Here is a 26,080-nt window from a genome sequence, read left to right on the forward strand (position 1 = left end):
GTGATAAGATAGACAGAGTAAATGAAGAACACCTGTGGTAAGCTAGACAGACTGCAGCCATAATAGCAGAACCCAAACACCCAAAGAAAAGGTGGGTCTCCTGTCTCCTGTGGCTTGGCAGAAAGAGAAGTTGACCTCAGAACACAAACTCAAGGGATCGAATCCAGGAGCATGACAAATATAAGCTCAGCAGTAGGCAAAGCCACTGAACCAAAACTGTCACTCATGGGGAAGTGCCTTTCCCCACCGAGCAACAAAGAAATAAAAGAAATCTTTGGATCTTTGTGCTACTCAATACACACTCCAGAATATCCCTTTGAGGTAGTGCTCACTCTACTTCATTAGCATCGTCATATTCTGGAAAATCATTTGCCTTTTCCTTGGCTTCATCTTCATTTGTACTATCGATCATCGAGTCAGAACCGAAGTGTGTATCTGTCACATCATCATGGTTAGGTTTTGTCAGAGGACTTATACCTTAAAGCTTATAAACATGCAGGAAGTCTCGCCAACCACAAGCAGAGTCACGTTATTGGCATATACCAGTGTGCCGTCTGTTTTAAGAAGTTCTCAAACCTTATGGCAATGAAAAACCATTGTCGTCTCCATTCGGACTCTAGAGCACATCGAAGTTGTAAATCCCCTCTATCTTCTGGAAAAAATGCTGGTGTCCATGACTTGACTGAAGTTTTAAAGCCTGTAGAAAAAGCAAATAGTCCGCCTAGTTTACCTGATTTATCCAAGCAAATCAAATCTGAAGAAAAAGACGCTGTCCCCGTAGTGGAAATCCACTGCAAAGATGACCCAGAATCATCATTAAGTCCTCTGACAAAACCTAACCATGATGATGTGACAGATACACACTTCGGTTCTGACTCGATGATTGATAGTACAAATGTAGTGCTCACTCTAATCAATGTAAGGGGCTGTGCTCCCCATGCAAATTGATGAGGCAGAATAGTGCACGGAGTCTTTGGGCAGACCAAGGGTGCACCAAGGAGTCCCGATTTACAGAGGAAATAAAAAAAAAAATTCTGGACAGCAAGAACAGTAAAATCTATAATACAAGCATGATTTTTATAGAAACAAAGTCCTCTAAATGACTGTACCAGCATCTTAGTTGAAGTTTTCTGGGTGAATGACTCACTTTAAATATAGTGTTATACAAAATGTATGGCAAAAGAAAAAGTGGTAGTGGCAATGGACAGGGTAGAGTAATTAAAAAAAAAAACAGACCACGGTTAAGAATGTGGGGGCTGCTAGCAGCAGCAGAAGCACCACAATCACTGCCACCAGCTGTCTAGGCTGTTGTACTACCAAATGCAGGCCAAAATTGGCCTCCTTTGCATCTGACAAGTGTGCTAGTCGGGAGAAAACAGAAGGAATTATGGAATAAACGGCCCATCATTTGTCACAGCAGGATTATTTACCTCTGGCAGAGACACCTTCAGTTTGAGTCAGTGTTATGCAAAGAACACTCTTCTTGATTACAAATAACTGAGAAGGATAATTATTTGGACTGTTTTTTTAATATTAAAAAGCATAAAAATCTGTCAGTGCACTGTGTTTAATGATTACTACTGAGTTACCACCCATTTCTATGGTGAGGTCACTTTGGCATTGGTAAAGCCATGTTTGTGTTAAAGAGCTTGAAAGGGGGTGGATACAGTCCTAGGAAACTTCCAAATCCTATATGTGCTTTTCAGGGCAATTTGAAGTTCTGCCATTTTACGATTCGTGGAAAATTGATTAGTTGTGAATATAATTTTCGGGAAAAATTTGCCTAACTTGGCAAATTCAAATTTCCAAAATATGATCATATGTAGGAACTATAGCTCTACATCCGCATATAAAGTGGCATCACCAGCTAATGCTGGAAAAGTAATCTGGACAGCAATATGAGCAAGGCTTCAGCTGTCCTAATTCTTCTCACTCTCGTCTGTCAGGTAGCCAGGCCTCAATTAGTGCCTGGCCGTTGTAATGATCACCATGATCATCTAGTGCTTTGCATACTCTTCCTTTATTTCCTCCATTACATTATCAGCTATCCGTATGTATTGCCAGGAAACATTAATGTGCGTCCAGTCGTCCGTTTGTATGGAAACTCAATACCCATATGTCCAACTTCACCATAGTCATTGGCATTGCATATGTTTTGTTAAAATGAGTATCTTATAGACATTGGCAGGTCTAAATTGACCTGGCAAGCCCCTGTGCAGGATTTCTATTTCTTTACCATCATCCTCATTTTCTCCAAAAATTAGGATTTTTTTGTTTTTTGAATGGTATGAATTTTTACCACAATGGTAACAAGGGATTTGACCCCAAACTGCTAACATTTTTTCTGCAAAAAATTCATAGATTCATAGATTCCATGATTAGTATCTCGTTAACATTGCATGGATTCCATGATTATAATTCTTTACCAATCCAGACCCTGCACAAAATTGGGTCCCTGCCCAGGACTGGAAACATCAAAGTCTGCTATAGTGTTATTTTTCGATACTATCTTATCAGGTCGGAGAGGGTAATCGAAACAGGAATTGATCCTTGATTCTACTTTAGCCATGCTCAAGTCACCATGGTAGCCACAGAAAGCAACATACAAAGATAAGATGACATACAATCATACCCAAATAGAGGGTCACCATCAAGGTACTTGCCCTACGTTCATCATTTTGCATGCATAGTCCCTCCATGTTTGTCTAGGACCAAAGGGCTTGGCAGATAAAGTCTGCAGTTAAGCCCCTTTGCAGGAAATATCAGTTTTTCTGACTTACAGTAGTGATCGATTGGGATAATTTTTGGACACTTTTTTTTTTTTAAAGCATAAAAAGTCTGTCAGTGTAGTGTGTTATTAAACAGGCTGTTTGGTACTACTAGTGGCCTGATTACCCATACATATATAAGTTGAGTACAATCACTTTGATATTACTGTGCCTGGTGTTTACGTTAAAGAGCTTGAAAGGGGTTGGAAAAAGTCTAATAGACCTTAGAATGACATACATATCTTTTCAGGAGCACTTTGGAGTACTTTCAATCCATGTTGAATTACTTTACGATGAATTGAATTATTTTTTTTTAATTAGCAAGACTGGAGAATATGAATTTCAAAAGATTTGCTCATTTCTACTTATCACTTCTCCATTAACCCTGACCAATATTCAAAGAACCAGAGTAGCCTGAAGTGGGAAAAAATGTTTTTGATTGTCAAATGTTGCTTTTTTTAAAGCGAAGTTAGTGCTGAAAGCAAATGCTGAACAACAGTTGAAGGATTCATAAGGTAATTAATGAGATCCTTCACTGAAGGAAGCCAAGGAAAGTAACATTTCCTCTGGAAAGTGGTTCTTCCCCTCTATGAAGAGGGCAATTGTTGAGTGCAGAGATCTTTCAAGACAATTTTTATGGCTTAAACCACATGCAGTGCAAACAACCAACATTAATATCTTAAACAAGCATCATAACAGGTTATACAGAACAGTCACCAATTTATTCAACTGAAAATATAAACTGTAATTATTTTGTACTCAGGAACTTATTAATTGTTATATTTATGCCCACCTTCAGTGAAGCCATATGCATGGGCAGTTGATGCAGTTATAATTTTGTATAACACATTCTCAAGACTTTTCCTCATTAACACATTTTCGCTCCTATTCATAAGAGTGTTTACAGCAGAAATCTGTCATAAAACACATTTTTGTGCAAAGCAAGGTTGCACAAAATATTTAAGACTTTTGGCATTTTCATGCCAGATTCATCCAGTTCCACCAAAATTGGCGGGGTTAGGGCGGGACGGTGACAGGACGGGATGTGGTGATTCCTGCTCATATAATTTCCTAATGAGTAAAGGTGTATCTTACACCACAAATCTTATTGCAGTCTCTGTCTGGAGTAAGATTTGTGGTGGGATACACAGAGGCACATGCCACTTTTAAGACATACCTGATTCACTAAGAAGCGTGCACCTCTTAAATATCAGGTGCCTTTGACTCCACCACGACCCCCTTATGAAGACTGACCTATTTGTTGTTTGCATGATTTAAAAGACTTACAATGGATGATTATTATTACCCAGATCTTTTTAAAAAAAGAACATCCATCTTTTAACATCACTTTGATTTAAGATCCATAGCTATAAAAGTAAGTGGATTGTAAAAGATTTTAAAAAAATAGCCATAAAGCAAGGAAATTTATAAAATAGCAAAATACACTACTTACCTGATAAATCTCTTGCTGTCACAATGATTCTACTGGTATTTGTGACCTGTCCTATAGTGATAACGTGCTTACTATGACACATGATCACTTCAGGCAATCATGATGGTCACGGTGCCAACTGTATTGCCATCAATAGATAATCGCAGTGGTCATGTCTACATGATTGGCACAAAATCACTGTAGCACAATTCACAAAGACCAGCGGGATCACCTGTATGATGGTACTGAAGTGGCAAGGTACTTAGAAGAGATTAGCAAACCTTTTAAGGTTCGGTTCAGTTCTGATCGGCGAACTTCCTGATGTTTGCCGAACAATTTGCCGAATGGTTCATTGAACATATCCAAACCCCATTGAATTCAATGAAAGGCAAAACCAAACACCTAGACAACACCTTCAAAGGGGCCCAAAAGCTGCGAAAACAGCTCAAATTAGGGGCAGACACCAGGAAAAGTTGAATCAATTGACCCAGAGTACAAGTGATATAATTATTATTATAGCGCCATTTATTCCATGGTGCTTTACATGTGAAAAGGGGTATACATAGCAAATAAAAGTACAATAATCTTGAACAAAAACGAGTCACCAACTGGTACAGGAGAAGAGAGGACCCTGCCCGTGAGGGCTCACAATCTACAAGGGATGGGTGAGGATAAAGTAGGTGAGGGTAGAGCTGGTTGTGAAGTGGTATGGTGGAGCGAGGGTTACTGCAGGTTGTACGCTTGTTGAAAAAGGCAGGTCTTCAGGTTCCTTTTGAAGGTTTCCACGATAGGCAAGAGTCTGATGTGTTGGGGTAGAGAGTTCCACAGTAGGGGGGATACACGGGAGAAATCTTGTATGTGATTGTGGGAAGAGGAGATAAGAGGGGAGTACAGAAAGATCTTGTGAGGATCGGAGGTTGCGTGCAGGTAAGTACTGGGAGACTAGGTCTCTGATTGGAGATTGGAGAACTAAACGACCACACACCAGAGGATGGAAAACTAAACTACTAGGCAACAGGGGTTGTAGAACTAAACTACTAAACACCTAGGCTTTGAGAACTAAACCACTACACACCAAGGGATGGTGAACTTAACTACTACACACCAAGGTGTCACTAGACACCAAGTCTTGGCATCCCCAAGCCTTGTGGGACAAACCTCTGTATCTAACACTTCCTTCACTGCTTCTGCCTCCTCCACCTCCTCTAGGGCCTCCACCTGTGCCCTCATCATCTCCCTTAATGAGACATGTGTACCAACACTGCAATCGTACTTAAATTAATATGCCTTGGAGATCAGTCACACAGCTCAAGAGTTGTGGACATCTATCCAGACTGAGTTTGAGCAATGGCTGTGTCCACTGAACCTAGAGCCAAGGAAGGCCGTGTGAGATAACGGTGTGAACTTGGTGACGGCCCTATGCTGGGGCAACTTCACACATGTGCCTTGCATGGCTCACATCTTCAACCTGGTGGTACAGCAATTTCTCCACCATTACCCCGGCATGGATGCGCTGCTGCAGAAACCACGGTCGCTGTGTGCTCACTTCCTCCATTTGCACCTTGCGAGTTATCGACTTGCATCGCTACAGAGGTCTTTCAGCCTGCCGGTTAACTGGTTGATATGCAATGTGCTGACACAGTGGAATTCCACTCTGCACATGTTGCAGCGACTGTGGCAGCAGCGACGAGCCCTGGTGCAGTATGTCATTTTGCATAGCCAGGACCAACGCAGTATGGACGTTGTGCAAATCACGCTTGCAGAGTGGACACAGAGGAAGGACCTCTGCACTCTTCTGCACAGTTTCTAAATGGAACTAAGATGGTTAGCGCTGACAATGCATCACTGTTCCAGTCACTTGACTTTGAATACTGTGCAGGAGGAGGTGGTGGTCCCAGAGGAAGAGGAGGAAGCAGAGGAGGCTGCGGAAGAGATAACAATATCTCTAAGTTCCAGACTGTCGTCGCACAGGTGGGTGCCAAGGGAGGGTGGATTACAGTGATCGAGGGGGCCTCATGGAACCAGACAAACTGTTAATGAAGGTGCAGGAGCCGAAGAACAAATGGAGGTGAAGGGCGCGCAACAGTCAGGAGATGAAGAGGATAATGATCCCCTCTCTGTTGACCATGGTTGGCGGGAGGGGACGGAGGAGGCAAGCTTGAGTGTTAACCTGCCACCAACACACCATGGACTTTGACCATATGGAAGCGCCCGACACATGAGCACCTTCTTGCTGCACTATCTGCAACATGATTGTTGCCCATATTGTTAGGATTAGAAATAGTGATGGCTACTGGATTGCCACTCTGTTAGATCCGTGGTACAAGAATACATTTTTCCAGATGCTTCCCCCTCTGGAAAAGGATGCGCACATGCTTGAGCATCGAAACACCTTTGTAGACAGTCTTAAGAGAGGTTTCCCCCAGATATTTGTGAGGCCCACAGTGTGCATCGCAGTTGTAGACTTGCAACCCCGGGAATGTCGAAGTGGTCAACAAAAAAAACATTAGCAGCAGTGTAAGCAATTTCTATGAGTCGTTTCACACATTTTTTGCACCATCCTGTGCACCAACAGACCAGAGTACAAGTCTGACAGGTAGTGAACGACTGGAGAGGATGGTGCAGGAGTATCTCGAGTTCAATATCAATGCCATCAAGGGGGGTTTGGACCCTTTTGCATTTTGGTCTTCAAAAATGGTAGAGTGGCCTGAGCTCACCTGTCACGCCTTGGAGGTTTTGTCATGCTCGGCAGCGAGCGTTCTCTCAGAAAGTGTCTTCAGCACTGCTGGTGTTGTCCTGTTGGATAAGAGCATGCGGATGTCCCCTGAAAGTGTAGACCGTCTAACTTTCATCAAGGTGAACAAGTCATGGATCTCCAATGACTTTTTCACCCCAGTCGTAGACTGGGCAGACTGGGCAGACTAGGTGTCGTTTTGATCTCGCATTATTGCAGTCTGTGACACATTTGTCGTGGCTTTTGTACATGCTATTGCTACTGCCGCTGATGTTACTAACAATTTTTTGAAATGTAGACACTCCAAATTTGGTCTTCATCTGGTGGGTTGCCTGTAGTAGAAGGGTTGTCAGAGCCCTATTATACTATCTCTACTCTGGGGAAATTGATGTCTGTAAAGTGCTGTGGAATTAAGTGTGCTATATAAGTGAGTTAAATATATAAATTACATTTTTTAGCAAATTGAAAAAATATATGCCACTTTAGTGGTGTCTGCCCGGAATTTTTGGAAATTCATCATCTTTGATGATACCAGCCCATACCAGTACCCCACTTCCACCTTGCTGGCGTCTGAGTCGGAGTGGAGCTCTCTGCCCTTTACTGATACAGCCTCTGGCCCATCCATCTGGCCCATCAAGAGTCACTCTCATTTCATCAGTCCATAAAACCTTTGAAAAATCAGTCTTAAGATATTTCTTGGCCCATTCTTGACATTTTATCTTATGTTTTTTGTTCAAAGCTGGTAGTTTTTCAGCCTTCCTTACCTGGGCCATGTCCCTGAGCATTGCACACCTTGTGCTTTTTGATACTCCAGTAACGTTGCAGCTCTGAAATATGGTAAAACTGGTGGCAAATGGCATCTTGGCAGCTTCATGCTTGATTTTCCTCAATTCACGGGCAATTATTTTGCGATTTTTTTGGCCAACACGCTTCTTGCGACCCTGTTGGCTATTTGCCATGAAACGCTTGATTTTTCGGTGATCACGCTTCAAAAGTTTGGAAATTTCAACACTGCTGCATCCCCCTGTAAGAGATCTCACAATTTTGGACTTTTCAGAGCCCGTCAAATCTCTCTTCTGACCCATTTTGCAAAAGGAAAGGAAGTTGCCTAATCATTATGCACACCATATATAGGGTGTTGATGTCATTAGTCAACACCCCTCCTCATTACAGAGATGCACATCACCAGATTTACTTAATTGGTAGTTGGCTCTCAAGCCTATGCAGCTTGGAGTATGACAGCACGTATAAAAAGTATCATGTGATCAAAATACTCATTTGCCTAATAATTCTGCACACAGTGTATGCCAGGATGGGGAATATATATACCAGGATTTGCCCAGGATGTGGGACATATACAGTACAGACCAAAAGTTTGGACACACCTTCTCATTTAAAGATTTTTCCGTATTTTCATGACTTTGAAAATTGTACATTCACACTGAAGGCATCAAAACTATGAATTAACACATGTGGAATTATATACTTAACAAAAAAGCGTGAAACAACTGAAAATATGTCTTATATTCTAGGTTCTTCAAAGTAGCCACCTTTTGCTTTGATGACTGCTTTGCACACTCTTGGCATTCTCTTGATGAGCTTCAAGAGGTAGTCACCGAAAATGGTTTTCACTTCACAGGTGTGCCCTGTCAGGTTTAATAAGTGGGATTTCTTGCCTTATAAATGGGGTTGGGACCATCAGTTGTGTTGTGCAGAAGTCTGGTGGATATCACAGCTGATAGTCCTACTGAATAGATTGTTAGAATTTGTATTATGGCGCGAAAAAAGCAGCTAAGTAAAGAAAAACGAGTGGCCATCATTACTTTAAGAAATGAAGGTCAGTCAGTTCGAAAAATTGGGCAAACTTTGAAAGTGTCCCCAAGTGCAGTTGCAAAAACCATCAAGCGCTACAAAGAAACTGACTCACATGAGGACCGCCCCAGGAAAGGAAGATCAAGAGTCACTCCTGCTTCTGAGGATAAGTTTATCCGAGTCACCAGCCTCAGAAATCGCAGGTTAACAGCAGCTCAGATTAGAGACCAGGTCAATGCCACACAGAGTTCTAGCAGCAGACACATCTCTACAACAACTGTTAAGAGGAGACTTTGTGCAGCAGGTCTTCATGGTAAAATAGCTGCTAGGAAACCACTGCTAAGGACAGGCAACAAGCAGAAGAGACTTATTTGGGCTAAAGAACACAAGGAATGGACATTAGACCATTGGAAATCTGTGCTTTGGTCTGTTGAGTCCAAATTTGAGATCTTTGGTTCTAACCACCGTGTCTTTCTGCGACGCAGAAAAGGTGAACAGATGGACTCTACATGCCTGGTTCCCACCGTGAAGCATGGAGGAGGAGGTGTGATGGTGTGGGGGAGCTTTGCTGGTGACACTGTTGGGGATTTATTCAAAATTGAAGGCATACTGAACCAGCATGGCTACCACAGCATCTTGCAGCGGCATGCTATTCCATCCGGTTTGCGTTTAGTTGGACCATCATTTATTTTTCAACAGGACAATGACCCCAAACACACCTCCAGGCTGTGTAAGGGCTATTTGACGAAGAAGGAGCGCGATGGGGTGCTACGCCAGATGACCTGACCTCCACAGATGGTTTGGGGTGAGCTGGACCGCAGAGTGAAGGCAAAAGGGCCAACAAGTGCTAAGCATCTCTGGGAACTCCTTCAAGATTGTTGGAAGACCATTTCCGGTGACTACCTCTTGAAGCTCATCAAGAGAATGCCAAGAGTGTGCATAGCAGTCATCAAAGCAAAAGGTGGCTACTTTGAAGAACCTAGAATATAAGACATATTTTCAGTTGTTTCACACTTTTTTATTAAGTATATAATTCCACATGTGTTAATTCATAGTTTTGATGCCTTCAGTGTTAATGTACAATTTTCAAAATTCATGAAAATACAGAAAAATCTTTAAATTAGAAGGTGTGTCCAAACTTTTGGTCTGTACTGTATATACCAGGATGTACCCAGGATAGGGAACATATACACCATGATGAGGAACATACAGTGCATTGTGAAAGTATTTGGCCCCCTTGAACTTTTCTACCTTTTGCCACATTTCTGGCTTCAAACATAAAGATATAAAATTCTAATTTTTTGGGGAAGAATCAACAACAAGTGGGACACAATCGTGAAGTGGAAGGAAATTTATTGAATATTTTAAACTTTTTAAAAAAAATAAAAAATGAAAAGTGGGGCATGCAATATTATTCGGCCCCCTTGAGTTAATACTTTTTAGCGCCACCTTTTGCTGCGATTACAGCTGCAAGTCGCTTGGGGTATGTCTCTATCAGTTTTGCACATCGAGAGGCTGAAATTCTTGCCCATTCTTCCTTGCAAATCAGCTCGAGCTCATTGAGGTTGGATGGAGGGCGTTTGTGAACAGCAGTTTTCAGCACAGTGCTCCTTGAGATGTTTTAAACTTTGGAAATCTTTTTGTATCCAAATCTGGCTTTAAACTTCGCCACAACAGTATCTCGGACCTGCCTGGTGTGTTCCTTGGTCTTCATGATGCTCTCTGCACTTGAAACAGAACCCTGAGACTATCACAGAGCAGGTGTATTTATACGGAGACTTGATTACACACAGGTGGATTCTATTTATCATTACCAGTCATTTAGGACAACATTGGATCATTCAGAGATCCTTACTGAACTTCTGGAGTGAGTTTGTTGCACTGAAAGTAAAGGGGCCGAATAATATTGCACACCCCACTTTTCATTTTTTATTTTTTTTTTAAAAAGTTTAAAATATCCAATAAATTTCGTTCACTTCATGATTGTGTCCCACTTGTTGTTGATTCTTCCCCAAAAAATTAGATTAGAATTTTATATCTTTATTAGTGTTGAGCGAGCACTAAAATGCTCGGGTGCTCGAAGCTCTGGCCGAGCTCGCCGTGATACTCGGGTGCTCGACCCGAGCAACGAGCCCAATGTTAGTCTATGGGAGACCTGAGCATTTTTGCGGCGGCACCCCGGCAGTCTTTTAAAAGCCTAACAAGTGCCCAAAACTATAGTGACAGTGCTCAAATGACATGGGGATCGCCCCAGGAAGCATTTCTGACCCCCAGGTCACTGCTGTCAACAACGTGGTCAGAGGTATTAAGCCACTTTTAAGGGCTCACAATAAAACGTTCAAAAACGAAACAAACTGCTTTCTTGTGAAATATGTTAAGGAAGTTCCTTTCCAGGGTAAAGACTTGTGTATAAGGTAAAATAAATAACCCCCCAAAAAAATACTCCTCCATGCCTTGGGCTATGTTCACAAGTAGCATTTTTTATGCGTTTTTGCACTTTTGTATTGCTTTCAACCGTGACAAATGCATTCACCGGGAAATGTCATTTTAACATTTTACAACCTTATCTGGCCATGTGCTGTGTGACACATGCATACAGTGCTGAAAAGACATGGAAACAGCATGAGGAAGACCCCTGGAAGCATCTCTGACACCTAGGTCACTGCCTAAAAGTGTGCCCTTCAGAAGTCATCCTTGCCGCATCAGAAGATGCAGACTTGCAACCATCCCCGTGCAAGTTCTTGTCCCAGGGCACTGTTCAATTGTACCTCCCCCATTCCTTGCAATGCAAGCGCAAATATGCAGCCAACCACCCACCCACCCCTAGGCTGCAATACCATACTGCTTGCTTGATTGCTTGCACTTGAAATTTGGCCTTTTAGGCATGTGGAGGCCGAATCTAGCCACCACGTTATGGCTGCGTTGGCGGCCTGGAATCCATACTCAGTCCCCAGCCGCCTGGCGGCCGGGTGTCCACACTCGGTCCCCAGCCGCCAGGGGGCGGCCGGGTGTCCATACTCGGTCCCCAGCCGCCCCGCGGCCGTGTGTCTACACACGGTCCCCAGCCGCCTGGGGGCAGCCGGGTGTCCATAAATGGTCCCCAGCCGCCCCTATTTCTCCTGTCAACTTCCCCCCACACACTTTTCTTAGCCCGGCCTGCTTTAGGGCAGCATTGGACGAGCCCACCAGAGAACCAGACTCCTCCGGTGGGCCCTGGCTTCTCCATCAGGGGAGTTGAGAGTGCCAAGGTGAGGAGCATGATGTTGATGATACAAGTTAGCATCTGCTTTGTTTTCTTGGAATGCAAGCGTAAGTGTGCAGCCTGCCACCCACCCACCCCCAGGCTGCAATACCATACTGCTTGCTTGCTTGCACTTGAAATTGGGCCTTTTAGGCATGTGGAGGCGGAATCTGGCCACCACGTTATGGCTGCATTGGCGGCTAGTAATCCATACTCAGTCCCCAGCCGCCCGGCAGCCGGGTGTCCACACTCGATCCCCAGCCGCCAGGGGGGTAGGGTGTCCAAACTTGGTCCTCAGCCGCCCCGCGGCCAGGTGTCTACACACGGTCCCCAGCCGCCTGGGGGCAGCCGGGTGTCCATAAACGGTCCCCAGCCGCCCCTATTTCTCCTGTCAACTTCCCCCCCACACACTTTTCTTAGCCCGGCTTGCTTTAGGACAGCATTGGACGAGCCCACCAGAGAACCAGACTCCTCCGGTGGGCCCTGGCTTCTCCATCAGGGGAGTTGAGAGTGCCAAGGTGAGGAGCATGATGATGATGATAGAAGTTAGCATCTGCTTTGTTTTCTTGGAATGCAAGCGCATGTATGTAGTAGCCGCTAGGCCTGAGGAGGTCAGTGTTTTGGCGCATATCCTACCTCCTCCGAGGATTGCTGGATGTTTTCCTGCTACTATCCCAGTTCTATGACTCGCGTTAAAACAAAGCTTCAGGTGATAAATGATGGATGAGGTAGTGGCAAAGGAGAAAGAGCAGGAGGAACAGGGACCATTCACATCAATATCAGGCCAGTGAACCACATATGTCTTGTAGAATATGTTTCTGTAACAAAAGGAGCGGTTCGGCTACACAGTTATAGGGCATACAGTGAGTGCAATGCCTACCAAAAATTTCGAGGCACTCCAATGCCCCTTGGAAATGACATGGAGGTCAGAGGGCCTTAACTAAACCGTTTTTTCCATTTATAGCAACTGGGTCTCCTGTACACTGTTGGCCTAAGCAGTGAATGGAAGGCTTTCCAAAAATTATGAGGAACTGCAATGCCCCTTGAAACAGACATGGATTACAGCGTACTAAAAACCTTCTACCCATTATTGGGGAGTGGGTCTCCCTTAGTTTTCGACTTTGCGTTGAAAAGCAAAAGCTGACTAAAATTAGGAGGAAATGCAATGCCCGTTGGAAGAGTCGTGGAGGTTAGAGGTAATTAATAACAACATTTCAATGCCCCTTGGAAGATCTGTGGAGTTCAGAGTGGCTAAAGAAGACGCTTTTAATGCCCCTTTGAAGAGACGTGGAGGTCACAGTAGATTAACAAGACGGTTTTAATGCCCCTGAGAAAAGACGTGGAGGTCCCAGTAGCTTAACAAGACAGTTTGAATGCCCCTTGGAAGAGACGTGGAGGTCACAGTAGCTTAACAAGACGGTTTTAATGCCCCTTACAAGAGCCATGCAGTACAGCATATTACAAACATTATTCCCATTATTGGGGAGTGTGTCTCCCATAGTCTTTGCTTATGCCTTCCAAGCAAAAGCTGCCAAAAATTAGGACGGAGGAACTTACAATGCCCCTTACAAGAGCCATGCAGTACAGCATATTGCAAACATTATTCCCATTATTGGGGAGTGTGTCTCCCATAGTCTTTGCTTATGCCTTCCATGCAAAAGCTGCCAAAAATTAGGACGGAGGAACTTGCAATGCCCCTTACAAGAGCCATGCAGTACAGCATATTACAAACATTATTCCCATTATTGGGGAGTGTGTCTCCCATAGTCTTTGCTTATGTCTTCCAAGCAAAAGCTGCCAAAAATTAGGACGGAGGAACTTGCAATGCCCCTTACAAGAGCCATGCAGTACAGCATATTACAAACATTATTCCCATTATTGGGGAGTGTATTTCCTATAGTCTTTGCTTATGCCTTCCAAGCAAAAGCTGCCAAAAATTAGGACGGAGGAACTTGCAATGCCCCTTTCAAGAGTCATGCAGTACAGCATATTACAAACATTATTCCCATTATTGGGGAGTGTGTCTCCCATAGTCTTTGCTTATGCCTTCCAAGCAAACGCTGGCAAAAATTAAGACGGAGGAACTTGCAATGCCCCTTACAAGAGCCATGCAGTACAGCATATTACAAACATTATTCCCATTATTGGGGAGTGTGTCTCCCATAGTCTTTGCTTATGCCTTCCAAGCAAAAGCTGCCAAAAATTAGGATGGATGAACTTGCAATGCCCCTTACAAGAGCCATGCAGTACAGCATATTACAAACATTATTCCCATTATTGGGGAGTGTGTCTCCCACAGTCTTTGCTTATGCCTTCCAAGCAAAAGCTGCCAAAAATTAGGACGGAGGAACTTGCAATGCCCCTTACAAGAGCCATGCAGTACAGCATATTACAAACATTATTCCCATTATTGGGGAGTGGGTCTCCCATAGTATTTGCTTATGCCTTCCATGCAAAAGCTGCCAAAAATTAGGAGGAAATGCAATGCCCGTTCGAAGAGTCGTGGAGGTTAGAGTTAATTAAAAACAACATTTCAATGCCCCTTGGAAGAGCTGTGGAGTTCAGAGTGGTTTAACAAGACGCTTTTAATGCCCCTCAGAAGAGACGTGGAGGTCCCAGTAGCTTAACAAGACGGTTTTAATGCCCCTCGGAAAAGTGGTGGAGGTCCCAGTAGCTTAACAAGATGGTTTTAATGCCCCTGGGAAAAGTGGTGGAGATCACAGTAGCTTAACCAGATGCTTTTAATGCCCCTCGGAAAAGTGGTGGAGGTCCCAGTAGCTTAACAAGACGCTTTTAATGCCCCTTGGAAAAGTGGTGGAGGTCACAGTAGCTTAACAAGACGCTTTTAAAGCCCGTCGGAAAAGTGGTGGAGGTCGCAGTAGCTTAACAAGACGCTTTTAATGCCCCTTACAAGAGCCATGCAGTACAGCATCTTAAAAATATTATTCCCATTATTGGGGAGTCGGTCTCCCACAGTCTTTGCTTATGCCTTCCAAGCAAAAGCTGACAAAAATAAGGACGGAGGAACTTTCAATAATGGCAACACGGACCATGGTCACCCTGGTGGTATAGTGGTGGTGGAGGCTGAGGATAAGGAGAAGAACATAAAACAGCCGAAATGAGGAAGCATATACCCATGTGTGGGTATGAAGCGGTGCATGTGAATACACCTCCCGAAATAACACAGTGGATTTGACTTTATGTTACTCTGCTGTCATTTCGTGGTGATGAGAAGTCTGGCCCAATCCAGCCCTTGTTGTTCATTTTGATAAGGGTCAGCTTGTCAGCATTGTCAGTTGACAGGCGAGTGCGCTTATCAGTTATAATTCCCCCAGCGGCACTAAAAACACGCTCCGATAACACACTAGCGGCAGGGCACGCCAGGACCTCAAAGGCGTACAGAGCGAGTTCATTCCAAGTGTCCAGCTTGGATACCCAATAATTAAAAGGCACAGAGGAATCACGGAGGACGCTGGTACGGTCGGCAAGGTACTCCCTCACCATCTTTTGAAACTTTCCACTCCTTCTGAGAGTACCCTGCGCCTCAGGGCCTGTGAGCTGGGCGGGTCTCAGAAAACTGTCCCAGAACGTTGACAGTGTTCCCCTGCCTCTGCTGCATTGGAGTTGCCTCTCTCTCGCTTGTACGCCTTGGTTGGTCAATGAACTGTGACCTCTGCAGTTCTGTAGCAAGGGCCTTCTGGTACTGCCCCATTTTTGTAGACCTCTCCACCTCAAGAATAAGAGAGTGAAAGTTCTCCTTGTAGCGCGGGTCTAAAAGTGTCACCAACCAGTAATGACTGTCACCCAACATTTTGACAACGCGAGGGTCACGGTTAAGGCAGCGTAGCATAAAGTCAGCCATGCGTGCCAGACTGGTAATGGGCAAGACTTCCATGTCCTCACCAAGATGACGACTGACCATGCTCTCCTCCTCCTCCTCCCCCCTGTCCTCAGGCCACCCACACTGAACTACCGTCTACAGTGCATGATATAAGCTCCTGTTCTTCCTCCTCCTCCTCCTCCTCTCCCTCATTGTCCCCCATTGCATGTTGGGATGAGATGAGGCTGGGCTGTGTGTAATCGACTGCTACGGCTTCTTGATCCATCTCATCATACTCTGGCTGCAATGCCTCCTCTTTAATTCTCTGCAGAGAGCGCTGCAAAAGACAGACAAGTGGAATGCTGACGCTAATGATGGCGTCATCGCCACTCACGATCTTGGTGGACTCCTCAAAGTTTGTCAAGATGGTACATATGTCAGATATCCAGGTCCACTCCTCAGGTCTTATGTGTGGAGTCTGACCTGAATATCGATGGCCTTGTTGCAGCTGGTACACCACAACTGCTCTCTTCTGCTCACAAATCCTTTGCAACATGTGGAGGGTAGAGTTCCAACGTGTGGGGACATCACACACCAGTCGGTGTGACGGAAGCTGCAAACGCTGCTGCAACACAGCGAGGGCGGCAGAAGCTGTAGCCGACTTGCAAAAATGAGCTGACAGGTGGCATACTTTGACGAGCAGATCTGGCAACTCGGGGTACGAAAGAAACGGCTGAACCACGAGGTTAAGCACATGAGCCAGGCATGGTACGTGTGTGATCTCGCCTTGCCTCAGAGCCGCCACCAAGTTACGGCCATTGTCACACACGACCATGCCTGGATGTAGGTTCAGCGGTCTCAGTCACAAATCTGCTTACTCTTTCACAGCTGTCCACAACTCACAAGCAGTGTGAGGTTTCTCACCTAAGCTTATGAGTTTCAGCACAGCCTGTTGCCGCTTGGCGGTGGCAGTACTGCAGTGTTTCCAGCTTGTAACTGATGTGGTGATATCTGAGATGGAGGCTGTACATGAGGAGGAGGATGATGCGCAGGAGCTGTACACTGTGGGGGCAACTCTGACTGACATAGGGCCCACAATCCTCGGTGTGGGGAAGATGTGTTCTGTCCCAAGGTCCGACTGGGTCCCGGCTTCCACTATGTTTACCCAGTGTGCCATCAGGGAGATGTACCATCCCTGGCCACAAGCACTTGGCCACGTGTCCGTTGTCAGGTGGACTCTCCCAGTAACTGCATTGTTGAGGGCACGGCCGATGTTTTGGGACACGTGCTTGTGTAGTGCGGGGATGGCACACCGGGCAAAATAGTGTCGGCTGGGGACTGAGTACCGAGGGACGGCCACCGCCATAAGGTTGCGGAAGGATTCCGTCTCCACCAGCCTAAAAGGCAGCATTTCCAACGCAAGCAGTTGTGAAATGTGCGAATTTAGTACTGTGGCCTGTGGGGCGTTTGCTGCGAATTTCCGCTTTCGTTCAAAGGTCTGGGATATGGACAATTGAACGCTGCGGTGGGACGTGGACGTTGATGCTGTTTCTTGAGAAACTGTCATAACAAGTGAAGACTGAGAGGAGGGGGCATCTTTGCATGCAGTATGGACAGGGGATTGCCTTGCACACACAACAGGGGGTTCTATTGCACGCACAACAGCGGAAGAAGCAGTGGTGACACCTGTTGACACTGGTCGTGGACCCTTGGGTTTGCCCCACAAAGTCGGGTGCTTTGCTGCCATGTGCCTGATCATGCTGGTGGTGGTCAGGCTGGTAGTTTTGTCACCCCTGCTAATGCTGGCATGGCAGGTGGTACAAATGGCCTTTTTGGGGTTATCAGCAGAGTCTTTAAAAAAATTCCAGATTCTGGAAGACCTACAGGTTGTACTGGCAAAGTCCCTCGTGTTTGTGTTAAGGGGAACTGTTGGCCGCCTTCTGTGTGCGGCCACCACACTGCTTCTTCCTGCCTGTTATGGTACTCTGCCTCCCTCACCCTGTGTGCTGCTGGCCTCACTCTGCATGTCCTCCTGCCACGTTGGGTCAGTTACTAGATCATCCACTACCTCCTCCACTTCCACATGCGCACCACGATCCTCCTCCTCACTTCCTAGCAATTGTGTCTCGTCATCATCCACCTCTTGTGACAAATTGCCAGCGTCGACTTCCTGTGGCATCGCTACATGGGATCTCCTCTTCCACCACTTCAAGAGGAGCCGGCGAGGGGCACAAATCTGGAAATGGAGCAGTGAACAACTCTTCAGAGTGTCCAAGTGTGGGATCAGTTGCTGTCTGATGACACTCTGCATGGTGGGAGGAAGGAGCATCAGGGTGAGTAGGAGTATGCGGTAGAGACTCACGTCTACTAAGAGTTGACCGTGTGGAAGACAGACCGGAGGTGGTGGTGCCCAGTTAACTGGAAGTATTATCTGCTATCCAATTAATAACCTGTTCACACTGATCAATTCGCAATACTGGTGTTGTTCTGTGCTTCCCTAGTAATTCGGTCAAGAAGTGGGAGCGAGAAGATGTGGCTGCTGGTTGTGGCACATTTTCACCTTGGCCACGGCCCTGTCCTCTGCAAGCACCATCACCAGAACGTCCACTTCCATGTCCCTTGCCACGCGCCTTGCCCATTGCAAAGGAAGTAAAATAGCTTACACTCGCACTATCAATGAAAAAAGGGTAATAGAAAGTAGATTAGAACCGTGGAAGAGGAAAACCACAGCTCTATTTCTCTGGCCTACACCCGACTCTTTTAAACAATCTGAACAATCAGGGAGAAACTATTACTGTTTTTATTTACGGAAAAAATACCAAAAGCTGAATAATAGAGATTTTTTACCGTGGAATGGCAAAACCAAAGTTATTGTTTACTGGGGTATACCAGAAAATTTTAAATAGATATATTTGCGGCTGAACAGTAGGCGACAAACTCAAACTGTTTTTTTTAGGTAAAAATGGCCCAAAAGTCGATAATACAGAGGTTTGAACCGTGGAACTGCAAAACCACTCATGTATTTCTCGGGCCTACACCAGACTATTTTCAACAGATATATTTGTGTCTGAACAATCAGGAGACACTACTGTTTTTCTTTACGGCAAAAAATGCCAAAAGAAGGATAATACAGAGATTTGACCCGTGGAACTGCAAAACCACAGTTCTAGTAATCTGGCCTACACCCGACTATTTTCAACAGATATATTTGTGTCTGAACAATCAGGAGACACTACTGTTTTTCTTTACAGCAAAAAATGCAAAAAAGCAGGATAATACAGACATTTGACCCGTGGAACTGCAAAACCACATTTGTATTTCTCAGGCCTACACCAGATTATATTCAACAGATATATTTGTGTCTGAACAATCAGGAGACAATACTGTTTTTCTTTACGGCAAAAAATGCAAAAAAAGCAGGATAATGCAGACATTTAACCCGTGGAACTGCAAAACCACACTTGTATTTCTCGGGCCTACACCAGACTATTTTCAATAGATATATTTGTGTCTGAACAATCAGGAGACACTACTGTTTTTCTTTACGGCAAAAAATGCAAAAAAGCAGGATAATACAGGGATTTGACCTGTGGAACTGCAAAACCACACTTGTATTTCTCGGGCCTACACCAGACTATTTTCAACAGATATATTTGTGTCTGAACAATCAGGAGACACTACTGTTTTTCTTTACAGCAAAAAAAATGCAAAAAAGCAGGATAATACAGAGATTTGACCAATGGAACTGCAAAACCACACTTGCATTTCTCGGGCCTTCACGAGACTATTTTCAACAGATATATTTGTGTCTGAACAATCAGGAGACACTACTGTTATTCTTTACGGCAAAAAAATGCAAAAAAGCAGGATAATACAGAGATTTGACCTGTGGAACTGCAAAACCACACTTGTATTTCTTACAAGTTTGAAACAACAGACACTGGAAGCCTGTGCTAGCATTTCTTCTGCGGTGTTGCTATCAGTGTGTCAAGAGTGGGAGAAGAGGGTTGCATTGACAATCCAACACAATGTGCAGCAATTTGAACACATTTTATAAGTGCTCATAAACTTGTAAAAAACTCATGAAAGAATAAAGTTATGTTAAAACCAAGCACGCCATTGTTTTTCTTATGAAATTCTCAATAGGTTTGATGTGTCACATGACCCTCTTCCCATTGAAAAAAATAAAGTTGGATCCAAAATGGCCGACTTCAAAATGGCCACCATGGTCACCACCCATCTGGAAAAGTTTTCCCCCTCCCATATACTAATGTGCCACAAACAGGAAGTTGATATCACCAATCATTCCCATTTAATTTAGGTGCATCCATATAAATGGCCAACCCTGTAAAGAAGTGAAGGGTGGAATCATTTACTCTAGTTGGACCAAGTAACCCTAATTCAAAACTGTATTTATATAATATAGTAAACGATCCACAATATTGTAGGCTCCATTTAATAGTCAAGTAGTAATATTTTTATCGAGTACATTGCTGCAATCTTACTTTTTCCTTTTTATTGATTTGTATCAATTGACAATCTCTATATAATTTTCATTGAAAAGAAAGAAAAAAATTGACAAATATTTTTTTTTATTAGTATTGATGAATTCAATGGTATAATTAGCCATCGCTTATAAAGCATTAAAATGAGCTATTATTATAAATGGGAATAATAAAATATATTACATTTACTGATATTTAAAGAAACTAGTATAAACTTAATTACAGAACATAGTTACCAGGGTCTGTCAGGGGACTGTCTACCTTTTCGACCTTCTGTATTCCATTTCATGCCAAACAAATACGTTATAACAAATAGTTTGTAATTTATGTTCTGCAATTTGTGTAATTATTAGTCAGATATTTCCTTCCTCCTATAATAGGGCTAATTATTTAACATTTGAGCACTAAAAATGTAAGAGTCTAGTTTCTTATTGTGTGGGTCTCCAGATTTTTACCTGCATGTGTACTTATTTCTTTTCCTAGCAAGGCAAAAAAAAAGAATAAAGGTACAAGGTTTTAGATATAACTATTAACAGGTAAGATAATTTTTGGATAGGGAGTGAGACATTATTAACTGTTTTTTGTTGTGATACCGGACATGTTCATCTGCAGGGAAATACTACGATCCACATTTATTCTCTCTCTATAACAAAATGCTCAAACACAGGAGCAATGTATCTCAACCACCTTTTTGGCAAGATTTTCATTGAAATCAGATCTGGTATTAATTGGAGAAGTAGCAGACAGGATTGTAGCTAGGCTTTTCTTCACACTTGCAAGAGTCAGTTTGGCACCCCTGTTCTCTAAAATGTAACTGTGTTTGGTGTTCCCTCTAAGTCAATTTTATTATTTTAAAGTGCCAGTTCACCGACTGATGTGCAACGAGAGCACATGCTGGAACTCCACATTACATATGTTGGCAAGGCTTTGAGAGCAGCAGTGGGCAGTAGTTGAATACCAGCTACAACATGCCTGTCGGTATTCCTTCGGTCAGTCTCCACACATAATAATAATAATAATGTTTATTTTTATAGCGCCAACATATTCCGCAGCACTTTACAAATTCACATAACAACCAACGAGTGGGCAGGGATGTCTAACATCTGTGAGGTTCTCCAAAACTTTGAGGAATCAACCAAGATGGTGAGCGGCAATGATGCCATAATCAGCGTAACCATCTCGCTTCTGTGTGTACTCAAACTCTCGCTGCTCACAGTTAAAAAGGAAGCTTTGCATATGGACCAGGTGAAGATGGAGGAAAAAAGTACACAGGGTGATGCTACCCAGCCCAGCCTCATCTCATCTTCTCAGCGTGGATTGGGTGATAATGAGGAGGAGGAAGATGGCACTGCAAAGGGCATTACCCACACCACCATCATCTCGTCTGTTCAGGTGGATGGGCTGGAGAGGAGGAGGAGGCAGAGTGGGAGGAGGAGGAGTTGGAGAGTCATCCTCCTTGTGGGGGCAGGGTAGTCTTGCCTGTTGGGAGTCTGGCACACATGGTTGACTTTATGTCCCACTGCCTTTCACCTGACCCTCTGTCACGGTTCCACCCCTCAGTGTGTCTGGGATGCAGTTACTGACAGCTCAGCCATCCAATCTTCTACAGGGGTGTGCTGGAGCTGTCAGTACTGTGATTGACAGCTCCACCATCCAATCTGGTACAAGGGCGTGCAATAGCTGTCAGTGTGATGATTGACAGCTCGGCTGTCCAACCTGAGACTGGGAGGCACTGGCTATCCTCAGGTGTTCATTATCCCAGTTGAATGCCTAGCTACTTAACTGAGCTGTTTCCCCCAGATCTCCGCCAGATGTATATTCAGCTAGTGTGTGGTTTGTTCTCTGTGCCTTGAGTTCTGTTTATTGATCTCCTGTTGCCTGACCTTGGACCTTGTTCTGACCATCTGTCTTTTTAACCCCTTCTGCTCTGATCTGCTTTCCTCCTGGTATTCTAATCTACGGAACATTACCTGACTACGCCTTTGCCTCTTCTGTTTATGGCGTACCCTCCTGGCTTTGACTTCGGACTCCTTGACTATCCCGTCTCACAACCTGGCCATGAAAAGTGACTCTGCGTCACACCCTCAAGTTATATGCATTTTGGCCAACACTGATTACTGGTTGTTCACGCTTCTCTACCCAAGCTACAAAGAGAACTTTCCATCTTTCCTTCCTGCGGCCGAGAAGGCTAGCAAAATGGTGCAATACCAGAAGGCTCTAGTTGATCAATTAGTAAAAAAATTCTCCAGGCCCTGAATGTGCAGGATAGTCTGACCACGAGGGAAAAGTTTTTGAAGATGGTGAAGGAGTACCTTGTCGACTGTACCAACGTCCTCTGTGATTCCTCTGTGCCGTACAACTATTGGCTACCCAAGCCGGACACGTGGCATAAACTATCCCTCAATGCCTTGGAGCTACGTTTTGTCAGAGAGGGTTTTTATTTGGGGGCATAATAAGTGATAGGCGTATTCGTCTGTCAACTGTAGATGCTGACAGGCTGACTCTTATCAAAATGATTAAGGCCTGGATTGGCCCAGACTTTTCAACCCCAACGTATGACAGCAGCAGAACATAAAGCCAATTCAAATGTTCCTTTTTTTCTGGTCTATTTCCATGCACTCCTTCCCACCCAAAAAAGGGTATACAGTTCATGATTTCTTCTTTTTCTTGTTCTCCTTCTCCACCATATCAACAGGGTCATCATGCGGCACTCTCTCCACATTTTTAGAGAGACATCAGGCAGCCCTCACGCATTCCCTCTCATTTTAAATTTTTATAGGGTCATTAGGCGGTCCACACTCAAAATCTTTTAAGGGTCATCAGGAGGCCCTCATTCAAAATCTTTATAGGGTCATCATGCTGCCCTCACTCTACATTTTTACAGGATCATCATGCGTCCCTCATTTAAAATTTTTACAGAGTCATCAGGCAGCCCTCATTTTAAATTTTTGATGTGTATAATCCAAATCTAAATATTTGGAGGCGCCCAGTGTGCACCACTGGAACCAGCAGTGGATACTGCATTCACTACATTGCCTCCGATTGTGGCATATTTAGATTTGGATTATACACAATAATGCATACTATGTCCTTCTTCCTTTTCTTGCTGAGCGGTCGGTACACTGATGAAGGTCTCCTTAAACCAAAACATCTGAAATATTGTACTTATTCTGGACAGCTATTAAAATTATTTAAAGCTTCTAGCCATTTGAGTACCAAGTTTTTGCTGAATATCAATGACAGATCAGTCCAGGTCTCACCCAGAGTTGCTGAATATTTACTGGTTTGGGACCCTACTTGAGCACCTATTTTTCGGTGGCCCTGGCTTTCCTTGATGTAACGATCATGAGGGGTCCTAACGGCGAACTCAGGACGGTGATTTATAGGAAACCCACGGCCACCAATGCATTGCTCCAATGGGAGAGTAGCCACCCATTACATGTCAAAAAAGGTATACCCAAGAGTCAGTATCTCAGAGTGCGCTGAAATTGCTCAACGGATATGCTCTTTGAAGAGCAAGCAAAGGAACTCATGGACAGACTCAAGGAAAGGGGATATCCACAGAAAGTATTAAAAAAAGGCATATAAAGAGGCCAAAGGGAAGCAAAGATCAGAGCTATTCAACTGTAGAGATAAAATGACAGAACCAGCAGTGAGCAGATTCATCACAACATATGACAACGGAGCCTCTAAAGTACGAGAGATCTTGAATAAACACTGGTCGATCCTCCTAATGGACCAAGATATCGGTCCACAACTCACTAGTAGTCCTGAAATGACTTATAAGAAGGGCAGGTCACTTAATGACAGACTATTACATAGCCATTTTAAAAAGGAAAACAATAGCACATGGCTAGTAAATGACAGGAAGGGATGTTATAGATGTGGTCATTGTGTGGCCTGCCCTTACATTTCGACAGGCAAAGAATTTGGCAGCAACGTAACTGGTAAAAATTATAAAGTTATAGGTTTTATCAATTGCAGTACCAAGGGAGTAGTTTATAGGGCCTCCTGTGAATGTGGGATGGAATATATTGGAAAAACCATCAGAGAGTTTAAAAGACGAATAGGTGATCATGTAGGAGACATCAACCATAAAAGAGATACGCCCCTAGCCAGACACGTTAATAACCAACATGGAGGGAATTTGGGCATTCTAAAGTTTATGGGAATTGAAAAACTACCTAGTCCCAATAGAGGAGGAGATTGGGATAGAACTATACTACAGAAAGAAGCCAAGTGGATTTTTCATATGAGAACAATGTCACCGATGGGCTTGAATGAGCAAATCAATTATGGGTGTTTTATTTGAAAGGGAATAATCTCACATCTCTTCCTATTTAGCTCTTCAATTAACACTCATTATGCATACCTAAAAAGATCCTGCCTATAACCCTAAATATTTCTTTATTGCCACCCACTCTAAGGATAATATGATGGATATGACTGTGAATGGGGCACCTCATAATAGGTCCCCCTTTCTTTCCCCACTTCCATCCTTTTTCCTCCATCGACAGCCCCTATGTTTTTAAACTCCTTCCCTCCCATCTCGCGTCGTATTTGGCATCCCGCCATCTCCAGGGTATAAGATTTGTATTGGTTATGGCGTCCCACTGTTTTGCGGGGCCATCGTAGTGAATTGGGACCTCTGATATTCCCTACATACATGTATTGGCAATTCTTGGAGCCAGATAGGCCAGCCATGGCATGGCGACTGCTTCGCAGGATTTGTGATTTTTGGCTGGGGACTGGTTGTGTGTGCGATGCATGTGGTTTAGGGGTCTGGATGCAGTGTGACAGAACCGATGGATATTGGATGTGACACAACATATCCAGCACCCTACACAGTGGTGGAGCGCAGATCATGCGTTCCACAGTCCGAGGATCACGCGACCACGGAACCAGAAGTGACGTTCCGATCATGTGACTTATCTGTGGAACGCAGAGTGTGCCCGGAAATAACGTGGACGAAAGATGGATACCGGATATGACGCGAACCGGAAGTGACGCGACACTCCGATCGCGTGGTTTAGCGGTGGAGCGCATGTTCTGCGTTCCAAAAACCGGAAATGACGTGGTTCACAGACCACGATACCGGAAGAATGCTACAGAGCACACTCCAAGTAACCAGGGAGATGCACGCACATGTAGACCCTACAATGGAGGAAAACAGGTGGCACATGGAGTGGGTATACATGAAGAGGCGTCACCACCTCAGGTGAGGTCACACATGTATTTAATTACAGCCGCAATTATCAGAGTATTTATACAGGCCTTATTCAAACCCTCCACTCTCTGCAGACCAGGACAGAGAGTGGAGGGACCGCTATAAATTATGCACTCAGCACTTTAGCATCTATTTTTCCTGCAACAAGATAGTCCCCTGAGGATTTCACTTGGATGAAACGTGTAGGGATGCTACAAGGGAAAGTGCAGGGCCTCCGTAATAGGGCTAGTTGTGGACTGCCCTTGTCAGGGCGGGAGCTCTGTGGGGATAGTTGTAAGCTTGAGCCGTAAGGGATAAATAGGGCCAGCCTGTACGACTACTTGATCCAGAAGGAAATCCCCTTCTTCTCCCCCCCGATGACTACTCCAGTCCCTGAGAAAAACAAAGAATGGGTGAGAGAATTCCATTTTATTGACACAATTATGTCTTGATTATATAGAATCTGCACTCAAGACCTGTAATTTATATTAATTGTGTTTTTTCTCGTGAAAAAATCTCTGTCTCCTTTTTCAATTATCCGTTCTAGGGGATGGAGATAAGT

General features: G+C 44.2%; 1 pseudogene; it reads right to left on the bottom strand.

Moving 5' to 3' along the window:
- Positions 1-328: 328 nt before the first annotated feature.
- The window catches only part of LOC141162239 (uncharacterized), a 44,806-nt pseudogene continuing 19,054 nt past the window's right edge, over positions 329-26,080 (bottom strand).

This window comes from Phyllobates terribilis, unplaced genomic scaffold (genome assembly GCF_046119375.1).
Source record: "Phyllobates terribilis strain yellow unplaced genomic scaffold, ASM4611937v1 Scaffold_1__5_contigs__length_1240528914, whole genome shotgun sequence".
NCBI classification, from domain to species: Eukaryota; Metazoa; Chordata; class Amphibia; order Anura; family Dendrobatidae; genus Phyllobates; species Phyllobates terribilis.